The sequence below is a fragment of the Hypanus sabinus genome, chromosome 28 (assembly GCF_030144855.1).
Source record: "Hypanus sabinus isolate sHypSab1 chromosome 28, sHypSab1.hap1, whole genome shotgun sequence".
NCBI classification, from domain to species: domain Eukaryota; kingdom Metazoa; phylum Chordata; class Chondrichthyes; order Myliobatiformes; family Dasyatidae; genus Hypanus; species Hypanus sabinus.
In genome coordinates this window covers 32,632,841-32,653,816 of record NC_082733.1, presented here as the reverse complement: position 1 = coordinate 32,653,816, position 20,976 = coordinate 32,632,841, and positions in this window count along the sequence as shown.

Below are 20,976 nucleotides of genomic sequence, written 5' to 3'. Positions count from 1 at the left end.
CACATTAAAATACACACTGGTGGCTCCACCCTCGACATTTGCAGTCTTAGAGAAACGCCCGCCTCTGAATATGTACTGATCTCAGAGACACAGGGCGAGATGAGGGCAGTAGTTTAACTACGGATATTCGTTACCAACCTAACTTCACAGTTCTGACTAAAAGTTCACCGTGAATAAATCTAACCATGATCGTGGAGGATCAAAATACAAATCAGCTCATGCTCTTGCATCGTGAGCCTGAAACAAGCAATTCGCTGCCTGCAGCTTTTATGTCATTAAGTTTACAAAAAGCACCATGACAGGCTAATAAGTGGCTGCACAACTAATCCGAGGCCAGTTAGATTACAAGAGGTTGATATGGTTACTGATATGACCAAATCAAACTGTGAAGGTAAGAACTGGTTATCAATAACTTACAGTATAGTGGCTAACCATGCAAATTAGCAATAGGACAGAATGCCACTGAAACAAGTTCTCACTAGTGGCGCTCAAGTTGACTTGATTATCCTGAGTATTTGAGTAAAATTTAATTTAGTTCTTGAGTATAACTTCATCAGCACTTAATCTACTCTGTTTAAGCTTTACTGCCATTTAACAATAAAGATACGCTTTATTTATCATGTGTACATCAAAACATATAGTTCAGAGTGTTGTTTTCGTGTCAACTACCAACACAGTCCAAGGAAGTGTCACCATGCTTCCAGCGCCAGCTTAGCATGCCCACAACTCACTACCCTTAACCCCTTATGTCCTTGGAATGTGGGAGGAAATCAGTGCAGCTGGGGGAAAACCACATGGCCCCTCATTTGCCTAAATTTTAACTGGCATTCCGTTCCAGGTCTCATAATTTCAGAAAGTACTCTTCCAATAAAATTCGTTGTTGAAGAGCTATCAGAACACCTGATACTCAAGGGTAACGTCATTCCCACTAAAGCACCAAACCATGCAGCTAATTTACCCAGCTTGCTCAGCTAGCTGAGCTAACTGATCTGAACCAAGGAAACAGTAACCACTTTGAGGACAAGGGAACACCATGCATCCTCCTCATCTTTATAACCACATTCTACAGCGGGTGTTCCCCACCTTTTCATGCCATAAAGTTTTGCGATTAACCGAGCAGTCCTTGGACCCTAGGTTGGGGATGCCTGCTCTATAGAGGAGTACATGGATGCATATTGGACGAAAGAGGAACAGATCCATAAGGGTATGGCGAGATATTAAATTTCTGAGATCTGGACTATTTATTTGGAAACACAAGTTTGAATCTCATCAGGGCAGCAGAGGAATTTAAATTCAAGTTATTAAGTGAATGTGGTATTGGTGAGGTTGACTATTAAACACCTAGTCAGCTTAGGAATGCTGGCACAGGAAAACAGCGTCCACCAACAATGATCCCCAGCATCCAGGCCATGCCCTCTTCTCACTGCTGTCATAGGGAAGCAGATTCAGAAACCTGAAGTTCCATATCGCCAGGGTCAGTTAAAGTTATTGCCCTTCAAATATCAGGTTCCTGAGCCAATGTGAATAACTTCATTCACCCCAGCACTGAACTGATTCCACAACCCATAGACTCACTTTCAAAGACTCTATCACTCATATTTTTAATATTATTTCTTACTTCTTTTATTATTATTGCGCTTTTCATTTTGTATTTCCACAGTTTTTCAACTGCTGCACATTGGTTGTTTGTGCATAGTTTTCATTGATTCTACAGCATTTCTTTGTATCTACTTTGAATGCCTGCAATAAAATGAATCTCAGAGTAGTACCTGGTGATATTTTGTTTTCCTTTTCAAGTCTTGTGGCATATCAGGCAGCATATTTGCTGTTTCTGAAGCATTTGACTGTTTTTTTTACAAGACCTAGTTGCTAGCTCTTTGCTTAACCCAGAACAGGTCAAGGAGGCAGTCAGATTTGAACTTGGGACCATTTGCCTTGAAGTCCGGTTCTGATGCCACTAAACTACTGCATTTTGTACTTGCTCAATTTTTCATCTTTTATACATTGGTTATTCGTCCATCTTTGCTGATGCATAGTTTTTATTGATTCTATTGTGTTTCTTTGTATTCCCTGTGAATGCCTGCAATAAAATGAATCTCAGGGTAGCATCTGATGACATATACACATTCATATAATAAATTTGCTTTGAATTTCAAAAAAATTTAGCTCCTTCATGTTCTTTGTGGAGCATCCTAATCTGCTCTAAATTATATGTGTCACTCTAGGTCACCAATGTGATTGACTTTTAACAGCCCCCGAAAAGAATAAGCAAGTGAATAAGTTGCAGATAATTGGAGATGGTCAATAAATGCTCCTATAAACAAAGTCTACATCCCCTTAACGAGTAATTATAAGAAGTTTCATTGCGTTCACTTTCTATGTTTTTACAGGATCAATTGCCGAGTTTCCTTTTGAATCACATTTTTGAAGCATGTTCCTGCCTTTAGGAGATAGCAATTGTTTGTAGGCTGAGCCAGCATTGCCAGCAGGAAAGAAAAGTGCAGCATTTTAAACTATTGCCTTCCTGAGTCATTGAAAATCTTTTAATTTTGTCTTGTTCAGATTCTTTTCTCCTGTGTCTGGAAAGCTCTCAGAGAATGATTCTACAGATATAAAGGAAACAGAGAGAATGCTTCAGTCAATAAAACTATTGGTTGCAACATCCCTAGTTCAAATACACTTAGTGGCCCCTTTGTTAGTTACACCTGTACACCTGCTCATTAATGCAAATATCTAATCAGCCAATCATGTGGCAGCAATTCAATGCATAATGAATGTGCAGACATGATCAAAAGGTTCAGTTGTTGTTCAGACCAAACATCAGAATGGGGAGGACATGTGATCTAAGTGACTTTGACCATTGAATGGGTGTACCAGGCGGAGTGGTTTGAGTATCTCAGGAACTGCTGATCTCCTGGGATTTTCATGCACAATGGTCTCTAGAGTTTACAGAGAAGGGTGCAAAATCAGAAAAAAAACATCCAGTGTGTGACAGTTCTGTGGATGAAAATGCCATGTTGATGAGAGAGGTCCGAGGAGAAATAGTCAGACTGGTTCAAGCTGACCAGAAGTTAGCAGTAACTCAAATAACCATGTGTTACAACAGTGGTGTGCAGAAGAGCATCTCCGAATACACAACAGAAGGTATCAAATAAAGGGGCCACTGAGTGAAGGAGCTGAAGTACAATGGCTAAAATTCCAAAAAATTCAAAAGAAAATAAAATTATCCCATTCAGGGGAAAATGCCACAGTCACAAACTTCTAGAAAATCAGAAGTCATTGAAAAAGTGGTCTCTGGATATGGTCAAATCCTCATACCAGTTTTTTTTTGTGAAGAAACACAAACCCATTATTATGGAATAAGGTGGGGATTTTCCAAATGAAGCCAACATTGAATAAAATTGTTTACTGATGAATTCAAATCATGGAATTAAACCAATGCAATTGTCCTCAAACCCCTCCTCAACTCGCTGGTCCTCACAGAAGTCAAGTTCCCAATGCACGCATCATCATGTCATTTGCCATGTGACCAATGCATATATGAGCATGTTAGTTAGAAGTAGCTGATCATCTATATATAATTTTAATATCCATATATTGATTTACTACATAGAGTCAATGGATGGAAAATATGTGCCATGGTAAAGGTTTCACCTCCAGATCTCAGGACACTGTATGTTTGCATTTTGATATCATCAACATAAAAGAGCAAACCTCCTGGACTAAACCCAGGCCTTCATGCATGTACAAATCCTCCAAGAGGAACACAATCTTGTCATGGTGCAGAGGTCTGTGTGCCTCAATGACACAGAGAGCTATGTTGACTCTTGGTAGGGTCACCCGTGCCAAACAGTTCAAAGGGTAGAGGCTGGACTGAGAGTGATCCACTGGCCCACCAGGTTTGGGTGGGGGGGTGTCAGCTTAAGGCTAACAACCCCAAATGGTAAAACAAAATTGTTATGGAAACAGCGAAGAATAATCCTTCTGCATCTGTGTGTGATGGTATTCCTGAGTCTCCACCTGGAACTTGCATAACTGACAGTAGTGAAAACCGAGCTACTGACACGAGGAAGGAAGCCCTGAACACTGCCAGAGATGAACAGCAGCAGCATAATGGGCAACAGAGAGATGCATGTACAAATATACATTAAAGTGCATAAATGTAGCCAATGTGTGCCTTCTTGCTTGGAAACGAGATCAATAGCCAAATTCCTGTTCTAATTCAAGGTAACTGAACTCTGATGATATTTGGATTATCGTGTTTTAGCTTAATACTCTTAGCTTGGGTGGAGAAATGTTCTGAAGCCTCTTTGTAGATATGTGTGAAATTCTGTGAATGGTAAATGAGGAAGGTATTAGTTCAGATGTGTGACTCCTCCTTTTCAGTTTCTTAACATTGTTGGCTAGGCCTGCGTGAATGTGTATAAATTGTGCAAGGTGGTAGAAAGTGCACACGTGACTGTAAAGCTCTAGCAAGGAGTTGCCTTCTCTCGGAGAGAGGGAGAACAATTGCTGTGAGGTTATGCTATGCAAGGTGCATTCAGTTCCCAGCTATAGGTCTGACAACAACACAACAGCTAATTACATGAAATGCCTGGTTATTGGTTTGCATGACGTGGGACCAGATGGCACATGTGGAAGTGAGGAAGATTACAGTTCACAGTGGTGACAGTCATTTCTCTTCACAAGTCGCTGAATGATTGTTTTCTTGGAAGAGATCAACCTGCCCAATCTATTTTCATATCACAGCAGAACACATTCCCAACTGCTCGGGCTCCTATCAGCTGCTCCCCTCCACCCCCACCCCAATCCCAGCTGTTTGATATTACAGCGTCTTCCTTTAACATTGTTCTAAGATGCATTCGGTCTAATCTCCACTAACAAAGCAGTTGATTCCCAGGGCAGTGGGACAAGTTGGGACCTGCTAATAAGAAAACGTGTTCAATCCCAGGACACCGCTTCCAGTCAATTGTCATTTTTCTGAGCTCTCCTGACTCCTCACTTTAAGATTCAACTGTTTTGTTTGGATAATTATCGGGTGTCTGACTTGATTACACATCTAAAATTGAAACCCTGCCGTGTGCCCACTGTGATCCCAGCTCCACTGTAAGTAATGCGGAGATGGACAGTGAACACACAGGCACCTGTCTGTCTGAATATGTAGATTCCTTTTGCACGTTTTACTGCCAGTTTTCTACCCTCCTTCTAGGTTACAAGAGTGTGAGCTGTCCTCCAATATTTCACTCAAATGGCTACTCATGTATGAAGAGTGTATGTTAACAGTCAATTTGATCATGCGGGTATCGCAGTGGTATCTGATCTGATTCTCTATGTCTGTACAAATGCACTCTCCAGTAGGAGTCTCTAGCTTGCAATTAAAAGCAGGAAGGCTGAAGGATTTCCCACCCTCGGTAGCCCAGGAGTAACAAGGAACTGCTGTGGAACCCTCTAGCCTGACTTCGTAGGTGACCAACTATTTCAGCATCAAATGGAAAAAAAAAATTAAACTAATTTTCTGCTCTATCGTTGAGGTATTTCAAATTTTATTCAGATCATTGCTTTGCAAAGAATTTTCTGACAGAATTTACTTTGTTATATCATACACTTATAAAAGTCTTTAAAAATTGTTGTGGACAATTTAGAACATTCAGTAGCATATGCAATTGCAGAGATTTATCAATTCTGCATCAATTCTACCAGGACAATCTAGCAATTCAGTGTGAAACTAATATTCTGCCATCAATTACCTTCATTTATTTTGAAGTATATCATACTGTGAATTCTTTTCATGTACAATGAGACTTACTGTACATAATCAAACATAGGAGTCAATATATTCACACCAGGACGAGGAATCAATAGCATGTTAAAAGGGAGGAATGTTGGCCAAAATATCAATGGAATAGTGCAACATTATCTTTACAATGCACCCAAAATGACAAGACAAAGCCTCAGTTTAGTATCACATTCAAAGGATTTCACCATGCGTCATTATTATTTGCTCAAATGTTAGCCTAGTTTAAATATTCAAAGTGGATCTTAAAATACAACCTTTTCAACTGGGAAGGTCAATAGCAATATGGACAAATTTAGACTCTTCAAGTCCAATGGAGGGAAATAAACAGTGGTTTCATGCTGAGACCCTTCATCAGGAATGGAAAGAATAAGAAGATGGGGTGGGGGTGGAGGGAAGGAGTACAGACTAGCAAGTGATAGGAGAGATCAGGTGAGAGGGAAGGTGGGTAGGTGGGGGAAGGAGATGAAATGATTGGTAGAAAAGGTAAAGGGCTGAAGAGAAAGGAAACTGATAGGAGGGAATAGTGGACCATGAGAGAAAGAGAAGGAGGCGGGACACCAGATGGAGCTGATGGGCAGGTGAGGAGAAGGGGTAAGAAGGGAACCAGAATGGGGAATGAAAAATAGAGAAGAAGGGAGACATGGTCATGAAAGAAATCGATATTCATTCTATCAAGTTGAAAGCTAACGAGACAGAATATAAGGTGTTACTCCTCTAAGCTGAGTGTGCCCTCATTGAGGCCATGGACTGATATGCCATAATGGGAATGGGAAGTCAACTTGAAATGGGCAATCACCAGGAAATCTCACCTTTTGTACCCCTTCTGGTCCTACCACCTTCTTTTCCTGACTTCTTCCCCCTTCCTCTCCAGAATCAATCAAGGGCCTCAAGTGGAAACATCAACCACTTCTTCCAACATTTTGTGAATCTTGCTCAAGACTTCCAGCATCTGCAGAACCTCCTGTTTCTAAGTTTACACTCTTCTAAGACTTATCATCAGAAGCGTAAGAATACACAATATGTGTTCAATGTTAATTCTTAGTCTATGAGGAAGTCTCTTGCAAAATGAGCTTCCTCGGCAAAATTTTCAACTCCCCATGGGACTATGTGCATTTCCAAATAATGAGTGTTAGCTGAAAATTCAACACTTTCAGCATGACTTGCTAATCAGGGTTAGACCAGATTATTTAGTGAGTAATCAAATGGCCAAGGTGCCATGGTAGCATAGTGATGAGTGCAAAGCGATTACAAGTTGGGACATCAGATTTCAGAGTTTAATTCCAACACCGTCTGTAAGCAGTTTGGATGTTCCCGCCATGACCGCATGGGTTTGCTCTCCCATGGTCCAAAGACATACAGATCAGTAGATCAATTAGTCATCATAAATTGTCCTGTGATTAGCCTGGGCAACGCAACTCATTGGGCCAGAAGGGCCTGTTCCACACTGTATCTATCTATCTATCTATCTATCAATCAATCAATCAATAAATAAATCCCATTTTCTTTGTCCAGAGGCTTTGATTGAAGTACCAGCCAGCGCACACAACTACTATTCAACACCTGTATCGCAACCGGCTGTGCATTTTCATTGGCCTTTAAACCAGTTGTAAATCATGAGATGACATTTAAAAGTCTCCCCTTAGAAACATGACTCATAAAGTATACAGTTGGAAGATGACATAACTTTAATAAATTCTGTGGACCAAATTTCCCTCAAAGCCAACAGCTCAATAATTCTGATAAATCATCCCTGAATCCATATTCCAGTTTATTATTTTAGAATCTAAACATTTGAATGAAAATAAAAGGAAGATTTGTGCTTATATTCATCTTTCAAAATCCTCATGATTTCCCAGAATTACCATCAAATTAAATATATATCAAATTTAGACATTGATAAAATACAAGAAATATGGCAAGCACAACATTTCTCTATAACGGTGATTATCATCAAATAATTCATTGTAGTATAAGGGATGAGTATGAGTCAGGATAAATATTGGTCAAGGTTATATTGAAAAAGTTGAAATTATTCTCCTTCAAGCAACAATCTTGAAAGGAGATTTGAAAAAACCAAAAAGATCATGAGACATATAAATAGAACAAATAGAGAGAGGCTGTCCCCGTTAGTGGATAAAGTTTCAAAATTCGAAGTAAACTTACTATCAAAGAACATATACTACCCTGAGGTACATTTTCTTGTTGGCATTTGCAGAAAATACAAAGAAATACAATAGAAACGATGAAAATCTGCATACAACCAGACGGACAAGCAACCAATGTGCAAAAGACAATAAAATGTGCAAACACAAAAAAACCCAAAATAATAATATTAAATAAATATGCAATAAATATTGAGAACATGAGGTGAGAGTCCTAGAAGAGTTCTATAAGCTTGGATCTTTCCATATTGTTGCAACCTGTAGTGTAACTGATCTAGTCATTTTTAATTGAACAGTAGTGCTGAATCTAAGCCTTTCCACACCTGACCTAGAAAAGCATACAAAGAGAATAGAGATTAAGTATTACCCTGTCATCAGCAAAATCCCATTAGAGAAGAGGAAAGTGAATACGAGTATGGTTTCTTGCCACTCCCACCCCCACCTTCTTCTTCTAGCTTCCTTTGCCTTTTCTCCAGTCCTGTTGAAGGATGTTGGCCCAAAACGTCGACTGTTTATTTATTCATCTCCATTGATGCTGCCTGACCTACTGAGTTTCTCTAGCATTTCAAATTTGTTGTTTTGGACTTCTAGCAACTGCAGACTCTCTTGAGCTATTGCGTGTGTTGCTGTATGGATATTTAAAACCAAACTTGGAAAAATGCTTTGAGACCACCTACAGGGGGAATACTATGGGAAAGCTAAATGGCAAAAAATAATGTATAATCAACACTCCCAGAATGTTAACTGCAATAGTTTGAAATTGTAAAATGTCCTATGGTGATACATAGAAGAGTATTACCATACAAATTTTGAAACTGTGCTGATTATTGGACTAGAATTTGCTGCCATCTACAAACATGCCCAGCCTATATATTGCTCCTCAAGAAAGGTAAAGACAAGTACAAACAAAGCTGTCCAGGATCCACCAGTGTTGACATGTTACCCAAAACCACCCTAATCATAAAAGGTAACAACCTGCACATCATCACCACTTTATCATATGGGTGGATCAGAAAGTGCCCCACATATGTATCCATTGAATAAAAACTTTAACAGATGCTCAAGCCTTATCCTCAAGCATTGCCAGCTGTCAAATCTGCGAGGTAATATGAATGTTTCTGACGTTCCTGCAATTCAAAAGCTTTAAAAATAAATTTATCAATTAAAAAATAAAATACTGTTTGGGGTGTTGAAGCAAACCAGAGCACCCAGAGGAAACTGTGTAGTTACGGACAGACCACATAGACAGCACTGCATGCTCAATATCCAGCCCCAATCCTTGAAGTCCTATGACAATGCCATTAGCTTGACTATACCTCTTCTCACTCCATCTCCTATAAAAATCCTATTCCATTTTCTCAGTTTCTTCATCTCTGCTTTATCTGTTCCCAGGATATGGCTTTCCTTTCCAGGACATCAAAGATGTCCTCCTTCTTTAAGGAATGGTGTTTCCCTCCTCCACTATTGATGCTGCCCTTACCTGCATCTCTTCTATTTCCTGTGCATCTGCGCTCACCTCATCTTGCCACTGCCATAATAGCGATAGAGTCGCTCTTGTCCTTACCTACCCTCCACATCCAACACATAACCCTCTGCAACTTCTTCCATCTCCAAAGGGACCCTACCCCTAAGCATATTCTTACTGCATCCCCTCCCCCACTTCTCCATGATTCCCTTGTCCATTTGTCCCTTCCCACTTATCTCCCTCCAGGCAATTATCCCTGCAAGCGGCCTAAGTGTTACACCTGCCCATACACCTACTCCCTCACCTCCATTCAGGGCTCCAAACAATCCTTCCAGGTGAGGCAATACTTCACCTGTGAATCTGCTGGGGTCACCTTTTGTGTCCAGTGCAGCATCCTCAATATTGGTGAGACCATCATAAATTTGGGGGACTCTTCGCCGAATGGCTCCGCACCATCTGCCATAAATGGGACTTCCCAATGGCCAAACGTTTTAATTCTCGTTCCCATTTCAACGTGTCAATCCATGGCCTCCTCCTGTGCCAAGACAAGGCCATTCTAAGAGTGGATGAGCAACAGTTTATATTCCATCTGGTTAAACCCAATCCAACCTGATGGTATGAATATCAATTTCCCCAACCAGTGAACAAAATTCCTACCCCTAGTTCCTCTATTCCTCACTCTGACCTTTCACTTTGTCACACCTGCTTATCACTTCCCTCTGGGTCCCCTCTTCTTTCCTTCCCCCCTCTCAACTTGGCACCCCACACCTTTTAATTCAGGCATCTACCCCCTCTCTCTTTCCCTCTCAAATCTGAAGAAAGGTCTCAAGCTGAAACAGCATCTGTTTACTCTTTTCCATGGATGCTGCGTGACTTGCTGAGTTCTGCCAGCTTTTTGCGTACGTTGCTTACCATTAGCTGATGCAGTCTTGGCAGCAAGGTTGCATTGCTGATAGAAATGGTAAAACTATTGCACATACTGATAAAAAGAGTTGCACTACAGTCAGGCAGTTTGATTCTCAGCTTAACTGATCAAGCTCAAAGAAAGGTGCTATCCTGCTGTTATAAGAGTATCTATCACACAGACACCTTGTATGATAAGGTGGATATTTGAGTTCATGTACCACCTGGTTACAGCCTTGCACCTTATTGTCTGCTTGAAGGGCATTTTTTTTGGAAATGTAACTCTTTATTCTGTTTCTCCTTGTACTTCTCAATGTACTGCTGTGATGAAATGATTTGTATGGATGTGACAAATTTTTCACTATATCTCAGTGCATGTGACAGTAAACAAATATACCAATTTAGCAACTTCATAAACTCTGCATAATATTTCTACTTGAAACCTGTGGCCTGGTTTCACTATATAACAAGTGTTAACTTATAAAATTCTCAGAATACTTGAATTTAGATTAAGATATTCTTGGAGTAAGCAGTACCATCTTCCATCTTCCCAAATGAATTCAGAGGAGGGCACTTGGCCCATTGAGTCTAGTCCAGCTCATACAGCAATCTCATTCCAGCATAAGTCTCTTATTTTCTTCATGTTCTCATCAAATTCTTCCAGATTCTAACACACACTTACACACTAGAGACAATTTATATTGGTCAATTTACCTTCTGGCTCTCAAGTTGTTGGATATAGACCTAAGTGCCAAGGAAATGTACAAAATTCTTCCAGTTTCCATGGTCCGGGTTGAACCTATGTCCCAGGAGCTGCTGACCATGTTGTCCACATTCTCCTATTGATCTCCCTTGTCTCCCATTTTACCACTTATCCCCCTTTCAATTTTTGTTTTCCTCCACTTTACCTACATCTTAAAACTGGCTTTCATTCAACATCAGCCACTTCTGAAGAAAGTACATCAACATGAAATATGAACTTGCTTTCTCTCTTCACAGATGTTGACTGGTCAACTCAGTATTTTCAGTTCTCCATCTGCACATCAGCCTATATCATGCATTCGAGACTGTCTGAAATTTATTTCTCAGTAACTGCTCGATGTTACACAGAAAATTCACCACATTGAAGTGACTACTTAAACAATCAAACAGAATTAGACCAAGTAGCAGTAAGATTGTGTTCAGTTCTAGTTGCCTCATTGTAGAAAGAATGTGGAAGTTTTGGAGAATGCAGAGGAGATTTACCACGATGCTGCCTAGATTAGAGAGCATGTCTTTTTGAGGATAAGTTGATCAAGCTGGGGCTTTGGAGGTAAGGAGGATGAGAGGAGTCATGACAGAGGTGTACAAGATGGTAAGAGGCATAGATAGAAACATTTTTGTAGGGTAGATATGGCTAACACAAGGGGACATAACTTCATGGTGTTTGGAGAAAAGTATAAGTGGGATGTCAGTGGTAGGTTTTTACTCAGAAATCTACAGAACACTGAGGTCAAAGAATATTGAGGCTGTCTACAAGAAGGGTCAGAGCCGTCTCTATTTCCTGAGGAGACTGAGGTCCTTTAACATCTGCCAGACGATGCTGAGGATGTTCTCGGAGGCTGTGGTGGCCAGTTTGCTGTTGCGTGCTGGGGCAGCAGGCTGAGGGTAGCGAACACCAACAGAATCAACAAGCTTATTCGTAAGGCCAGTGATGTTGTGGGGGTGGAACTGCACTCTCTGACGGTGGTGTCTGAAAAGAGGATGCTGTCTAAGTTGCATGCCATTTTGGACAATGTCTCCCATCCTCTCCATAATGTACTGGTTAGGCACAGGAGTATATTCAGCCAGAGACTCATTCCACTGAGGCGTAACACTGAGCGTCATAGGAAGTCATTCCTACACGTGGCCATCAAACTTTACAACTCCTCCCTTGGAGTGTCAGACACCCTGAGCCAATAGGCTGGTCCTGGACTTATTCCCACCTGGAACAATTAACTTACTATTATTGAATTATTTATGGTTTTATATTGCTATATTTCTACACTATTCTTGGTTGGTGTGGCTGTACCGAAACCCAATTTCCCTCGGGATCAATAAAGTATGTCTGTCTGTCTGTCTGTATAGGTCCATGAAACATGCTGCCAGAGGTAATATTAGAGAAAGATACGTTAGGGACATTTAAGGGACTCTGAGATAGACGTAAGGATGAAAGAAAAATTGAGGTCTAGATAGAGGGAAGGATTAGATCAATTCTGGAATAGGTTAAAGGGTTGGCCCAACATCCTGAGCTGGGCAGCCTGTACTATTCTATGTTCTATGAAGAAATCTGGAAGAGGTTAAGAGAGGAATATCATCCGGAATATTGATGTGAGCTCCCTGTTTTCAAATTGTTTTACTGACACTCAGCTGAAACTGTTGCTTCATTAGTACAGTATTGTTTTCAGCATCTGGGCATCACCCATATTTATGCACACAAGCACTGGAATGGGGCTTGAACCTATGGATGTACACCTTGAAGGAAAGCATGCTCTCAGCTGAATGCGATGTTTTGTGTGCATTAAGTATGTGGGTTACTGTTACACACAAACTTGTGTTTTTTTCATTGCATTCAATATTTTAATACACAAGCCAATAATTGTGATTAATTAGAATGTCTGTGAAATAGGTGCATGGTTACCTTTATACGCTAGGTGGCCACTTTATTAGGTATCTCCTGTACCTAAAAAAGAGGCCACAGAGTGTATGTTCATGGTCTTCTGCTGCTGCAACACATCAACTTCAATGTTTGATACGTTGTGCACTCGGAAGTACTCTTCTGTACGCTGCTGTTGTTACATGTGGTTATTTGAGTTATAGTTGCCTTCCTGTCAGCATGAACCAGTCTGGCCATTCTCCACTGACCTCTGCAAAACACACAAAATGCCGGAGGAACTCAGCAGGCCAGGCAGCATCCTCGGAAAAGAATACAGTCGATGTTTCAGGCCGAAGCCCATCAGAGGGGCTGACCTCTGACCTCGCTCACTAACAAAGCATTTTTGCCCACAGTACTGCTACTCAGTGGAGGGTTTTTTCCCCCACACCATTCTCTACAAACACTGTTGGGCACGAAAACCTCAGGAGGTCAACGGTTTCTGAGATACATAAACCACCCTCTCTGACAACTGCAATCATTCCACGGCCAACGTCACTTACATCACATTTCCTCCCCATTCTGACACTCAGTCTGAACAAGAATGGAATCCCTTGACCACGGTTGCATGCTGTTATGCATTGAGTTACTGCCACATGATTGGCTGCTTAGATAGTTAGATTAATAAAAAGGTGTACACATGTATCTAATAAAGTGGCCACTGAGAGTATTTGTATTTATTTTTATTTTAGCTTGCATGGAGATACAGCACAGAACAGGCCCTTCAAACCCACTGAGCCTTGCTACCCCAGCAACCCAGCTATTTAACCGTGGCCTAATCACAGAACAATTTACAATAACGTGTTAACCTATTAACTGGTCCCCCTTTGGTCCATGTGAGGAAACCAGAGCACCTGGGGAAAATGCACATGGTCACAAGGAGAAGATCATCCTTACCGATGGCACCAGAATTGAACTCTGAACTCTGATGCCCTGAGCTGCAGTAGCGTGGTGCTAACCGCTACACTATGGTGGTGCCCCAGTAAAAGAATTTAAAACGTGTCAACTGCCTCCTCCCCCTTTCAAATCTAATATTATAGGATGGCACAGTTGATCAAGTACACATGCAGTTCCATAACCAACCAGATACACATATAATTGGACAAATTATCCTATCAGGTGACTAGATTTACACACAGCTATTCCCAATTTAAGGTGTCCTTGAACTCAGTGTCCTTCCTTCTCCAGCAGAGTTCCATATTTGCATATCATTTTGCCTAATAGGATGTAAAAGGTACAAATAGGACTGTGCTGGTATTCCAGGCTCAATTGTTGCTTTTGCTAAGCCCTGCTTTGGAATAATACTCAACAAAAGGAGCAATGCACCCAGCAACATTAATGGCTCTGTGCTGTGTTGCTTAGCAACCTGCAGATGCCAGTGCAGCATTTGTGGATTCAGAATAGTTCTTTTCAGTTTTTGCTTTTAGCTCAGACTGTCAGCTGCAAAATGTTTTCATAATTTAAGGTGTTGACCTGAGGAAGAAAGGAAGTCAATAGGGACTGCTGAAACACGTCCTTTGGTTATTCACAAATTGAACACTATGTGCCCTCAGTTCTGTAGTTCTGAATATCTGCAGATTCAGATGTTGGGAGACAGTTTCAATATCTTGCATGAAAACTTTCAGTCCAACAGTCAAGGCTGGATCAGACCCTCATCAAGAAAATGGAGGAGCTCATGTGTTTCTTCTGTTTGCCCATTTTACTTCAAAGCATTACAATAAACTTGAACTTGAACCATACGGATTAGCAAAATTCAAAGAAAGTGAATTTTATAATTATGGAATTTTGTCAACTTCAGACCATCTTAAGTTCATTGTTTATTTACTGAGTTTCAGCAGAGGGCACACACCATTCCTCATGGAGGGATCAGAAGTGGAGAGAGTGTGCAATTTCAAGTTTCTGCGTGGCGGTATCTCTGAGGACTTAACCTGGACTCAACCTGGACTCAACATGGATGTAGCCATAAAGAAGACAAGATGGCGGCTATCTTTCATTAGGAGTTTGAGGAGATTTGGTATGTCACCTAAAACTTGCAAATTTCTACAGAGCATTCTGACTGACTGCATCACTAACTGGTATGAGCAGAGCTACTGCATAGGATTGAAGTAAGCCACAGAGAATTGTAAAATTATTCAGCTCCAACAAGGGCACTAGTCTCTGCAATATCCAGGACACCTTCAATGAGTGGTGCCTCAAAAAGGTGGCATCCATCATTAAGGACCCCCTACACCCAAGACATACCCTCTACTCATTCCTACCATCAGGAAGGAGGTACAGAAGCCTGAAGGCACACACTCAATGATTCAGGAACAGCTTCTTCCCCTCTGCCATCTGATTTCTGAATGGACTTTGAACCCGTGAACACTACCTCACTACTTTTTTAATTTTTATATTTTTGCATTCTGCGTGTGTGTGTATGTGTGTGTAATTCAGTTTTCTAATTATTATATATTACATTGTACTGCTGTCGCAAAGACAACAAATTTCACAACATGTGCTGGTATATTAAACTTGATTCTGATTTTAGTGCAAATCACATTCATGCATCTTGTATGTAAATGGAAATACTATTGCTCCAGTTATCATTTGTCAGGGTGGTGACTGCAGTCACCTCTACTACCTTTCATATTTCGTGTCTTGCAAAACCCAGCCTGTATACATAACAAATTGAAAGACAAACAGGGTCTGACTGCTGGTTGAGTCAAGTAGGCTTAATAACCTAATGTTTTAATTGCAACCTCATTAACCTGCTTGCTTTGTTCAGGGAATAGCCAGTTAAATCAAATGGGTTCTGCACCTCACTGGCAAATAGAGTTGTCTGTAGCTCCTATTGCTAACTCTCCAGGGCTGGTCTCTGGAGCTATCCATATTTTCAGTGGCTGTTCTTTCATTGTTGTATTTATTTCACTTTAAAAGATACAATTTCAGTATTTTTCTTTTGTTGTTGGTCAAACTCCACTGGGTGCCAGGGTTATTTCACAGGGAATGTAATTCCCATTTAGCAACTCTTCTGAGACGTTCGAGATGGTTAATGTAAAAGGAAACTATCTCAGACTCAGGTGTTTACTGAGGCAATTAATGAATGGTTCCAAATGTTATTTTCTAAATCTGATAGATATAATGTGGTTGGTTTGCCACTATGGGGTTTAATTGCCACATCCTATTAAATATTTCTAATAAATGTTCTATCAGGAATAGTCTACCTATGAGACACATTCTCATATTTTCCAAACTCGGTTTGTTCTCATATCAGATTAAACAAAATAAACAATGCATCAATTTTAATTGTATATTGAAATAACTTGAGTTTGCCTGCAGGCCAAAATGATGAAGTTCACCAAAAATACCCAAAACTTGAAAAAATAATTAATAATGAGGAGTCTAAGTTCCGGGACTGCAAAGAGACAAATCAATGCGCAAAAGGAAGTAAATAGAATTAAAGTCTAAATTTTATGAGGTAATGCATAGTAGGGTACTAAAGTTGGAAGAACAGAAGGATGGTGAAGAAATATCTACCGATCCCTGAAGGCGCAGGGTAGGGAGAAAAGACATATATGATACTTGCCTTTATTGACCAAGGCATAGAGTTCCAGTGCAAGATAGCGCTGCAAGAGCTGCATACTCTGCAAAAGTCTTAGACACCTTTGATTTTTTATATAAAATTTTTTAAGATGTTATTTTTGTCTTTTTTGCATTAGTGTGTCTATAGTAATGAGCAAATTTTAGATTTCCCAATATCTATTTTCCAAAAAATTAAATGTTACAGAGATCTTTTTATTTCATTAAAGAAAAGAAAATATTAAGTAATAGACCACTTTTCAATAAAAACATGATTTTTTTTTTAGGTATATAGCCCAGTACAAGATTTTAAAAAATAACAAACAGGTGCTGATGATCAGTGACATAGTGAGTTGAATTAACTGAAATAAACAGGTGTAGAAGGAATCAAGCAACACACACAAAATGCTGGTGGAACACAACGGGCCAGGCAGCATCTATAAGGAGAAGCACTGTCGATGTTTTGGGCCGAGTCCCTTCATCAGGACATCAACAGTGCTTCTCCTTATAGATGCTGCCTGGCCTGCTGTGTTCCACCAGCATTTTGTGTGTGTTGCTTGAATTTCCAGCATCTGCAGATTTCCTCGTGTTTGCTCTTTAGAAGGAATCAAATTGGGGAAAGGCTAACCAAATTAAAAGGTGAGGGTGTGGTAGATGTGACAATTCAACCTTCAAATAATCAATTCTTACACCGTGGCAAGAGTGAGGAAAGTTACAAGACACAAGGTAATTATTCTGTATCAGCAAGATCTCTCCCAAGCTGAAATTTCACAACAGACTAAATTTCAAGAGGTGGTGCCCAAGCTCTTTTGAAGAAGCACAAAGAAATGAGCAAGGTTGTGGACCAGAATCACAGTGGTAAGCCAAGGAAAATGATATATCAAACTGACATCCCTTCTAAATCAGAAGATATCCAGTACTGCTATAAGCTCTGAACTTTCAGAAATCACTGGAACCCAAGTACACCCCATACATAGCATTATAAATCATTTCTGAACTGTTTCCGACACTTTCATGTCCTTCTTAAACAAGGAAACCAATGCCTTACATGGTACACTACATATGATCTCACAAGTGCCACTTATAATTGAATTAAACCACCATATTTTTATTAATTCTCAAGTCATAATAACATTTTCATAACATTCCTAATTATTTACTGAATCTTAATTATTGCCTTTGCAAATTGTGCACTGGGATGCCCACATCTCTCTGCATCTCATTGCATTCCTTCACTAATTAGGTAATATTGTTTTTTTTTCTCTCTACTTCATACCAAATGGAGTATTTGACTTTCTCCTGTGCCATATTCCATTGGTCAGATCCTTGCACACATGCGTCACCTATCCATATTCCTTTGTAGCCTCCTGATATCCTCTTTGCAACTTTACTTTTCACCTGCCTTTGTATGATCAGCAAAGTTAGTTACCATATCACAAGCAAAAGAAAATCTGCAGATGCTGAAAATCCAAGCAACACACACAAAATGCCAGAGGAACTCAGCAGGCCAGTCAGCATCTATGGGAAAGAGTATAGTTGACCTAAAACATTGACTACCCACTTTTCCATAGATACTGCCTGGACTGCTTCCTCCAGCATTTTGTGGGTGTTACCATACCTTTGATGCATTCATTCAAGTCATAACTTAAATTGCAAAATGTTAAGGCCCAAATTAACCACTTTAGCACAAAGATTCATCTGGTCTTAACAACCTGAAAAAGAGTCTTTCATGCTCTTATGCCTGTTTGTAACTTTCCAGCAGATCAGATTACACTTACTTGATTCCATGCTCATCTACAGAGTCACCCAGCCAAACACCTAAAAAGCCTTCTCATTCAATGAGAATACTGTCCTGTGGAATCTCTGTGTTATGTTTTGTTGTCCTTGTTCTTTAGCTGCATAGTGCATGGAACAACATCATCTCAGAACAGCATCAATACCCTATTTGGAGTCCTGTGCTCAGTACTGGTCACCTCACTATAGGAAGGGTATGGAAACCCTAGAAAGGTTGCAGAGGAGATTTACAAGGATGTTGCCTGGATTGGGGAGCATGCCTTATGAGAATAGCTTGAGTGAACTCGGACTTTTTTCCTTGGAGTGACGGAGGATGAGAGGTGACCTGATAGAGGTGTTTTAAGATGATGAGAGGCATTGATTGTGAGGATAGTCAGAGGCTTTTGCCCAGGGCTAGAATTGTTAGCACGAGAGGGCACAGTTTTAAGGTGCTTGGAAGCAGGTACAGAGGAGATTTCAGGGGTAAGTTTTTTTTTATGCAGATAGTGGTGAGTGTGTGGAATGGGCTGCAGGTGACGGTGGTGGGGGCAGATATGATAGAGTCTTTTAAGGGACTCCTCGACAGGTACATGGAGCACAGAAAAATAGAGGGCTATGTGTAACCCTCGGTAATTTCTAAGGTAAGGACATGCTCGGCACAGCTTTGAGGGCCGAAGGGCCTGTATTGTGCTGTAGGTTTTCTATGTTTCTAATATCTACTATTGGTGACACCCAACCCTTCCTCACCAATATGTAGCTCTCTCAGCCCCTCCATTAATTGGTAGATTTCTATGTTGAAAGTTCCTCAAACTAAATGTACAGAAGGCAAAGGATTTTGGCTTTGATCTCCACTGATTTGTTTGGCTTGTTCCTCAGCTTGCATTTCTCTTCCTGGAAGTTGTATGAACTCGAGCCAAAATTTCAAAAGTTCAAAGCTCAAAAGTACATTTGTTATCAAAATACGTATTCCAAATACAACCTTGAGATTTGTGTCCTGACAGGCAGCCACAAAACCAAGAAACCCAATGGAACCCATTAAAAACAGAAGACTATCAAACATTTAGCATTGCAGACTTCATATTATGCTGATGTTGAGACAGGCTACTATTATTAAGATGGCCTATTTATGCTTCTATAACATCAACCACTACACCCTCTGTCTCGCCTATTGCTGAAACATTAATCAACAGCTTACTATGCCTTCGACATGCATCCAAGTCTAGATATCCATTGGCATACTTCTGGCTATCCTTCCTCATTCTGTTCTTCATAGAAATGATCCCAAACTCTGCAGTCCACCGGTTATCCACTGTAGACAATCATAGTCTTTGACCTACTTAGCTCCATTTTAGCTGCACTATGCCTGGTGTCCAATACAAGCAACATAGACAACCTCTGTCGACTTTCAACTCTTCCCAGAAGTTTCTTTGTGTAATTTCACAATTACACAATGTTACTGTTATGCATTAATGCAAAACTGTTTCAGCAAATCATCTATTATAACACCCACAATTCACCATTTGTACTTCAAAGTTATCCATCAAAACTCAAGACTTTCTACATGAATTGAAAAAGATACTTTTCATCTCTGCTCTGGATGGGAGGATTATATTTCTTGTCAGATGCAAGTGATTCCAGTAAATCTACTGTTATGTAATTCAACCGAAAAACCCCTCAGAAATTGACTATAACATCTCAAACTGATAACTGATGTCATTTCAAATGAAAATCCCTTTGCACTCAGTTGTTCCTTTATAAAGGGCCAGTTTATCCCTTTTAAAAACCAGATCAAGCATTTTGGGTGAAAAAATAATAATGTTTATGGTGTCCGTGGGGGATGCTGACACTGTACAGGGTAATTCCTTAGTAAGTAATACACAAATCAAGGAAGATGGAGTACATTTACTTTTATAGACTTATAGAACTATAAGATAATTACAGAATGGATGGACAGTCAACCATCACCCATGCCAGCTCCTTGTAGAGCAATCCAACTTTTGCCCCAGTGTAGTATGTTGCCTCAAGCTTTTCTATCCATTAGCTATCAAATTCTCAAAAAAGCTGATGCCAGTGGTTTTTGCAGACTTGGGCAACTTCTTCAAGTTCATCTGCAAAACAGTTTAAATCTTCTGTTCTCATGTCTGTTTTTTCCCCTTTCAAGGTGGCTGGGATCCTGTTGGGTTTCATGATCTACAGCTATGCTCAAACTATATTCTTCATGGACGGTGGGTTCTAGCAGCCTGCATTGCGGGATCTCCAGGAGCAGCTTGGAAGGCAAGCGCCTTCGGGGTGTGGCCCTGAAGACAACCAGATTCCTCGCCGATGTCGCTGACTGAAGTGTCATGGGAGATCAGAGCATCGAGACAGCAGGTGTGGCTCCTGCACTCGAGAGATTGCTCTCTCTTTCTCTATCAATGGTGAAAGAGAGTTGGCTGCTGATTCTTGAGTCGGGGGAATTCAACATAAGCTGTGCCGCAGACTGTAACATCAAAACAGTGAGCTGTTGGCCTCCACTCTCACTGTAGCAGGAGTGATATTTCTCTCCCTCATTGGTGAGTGAAGAGGCCTGCGGAATGTCAAGGTGTTGGGATGGACTCCAGGTCAAGGTTTCTGGGGGCTTGTATAGCTTGCTTGGAGGGTGGGGGTG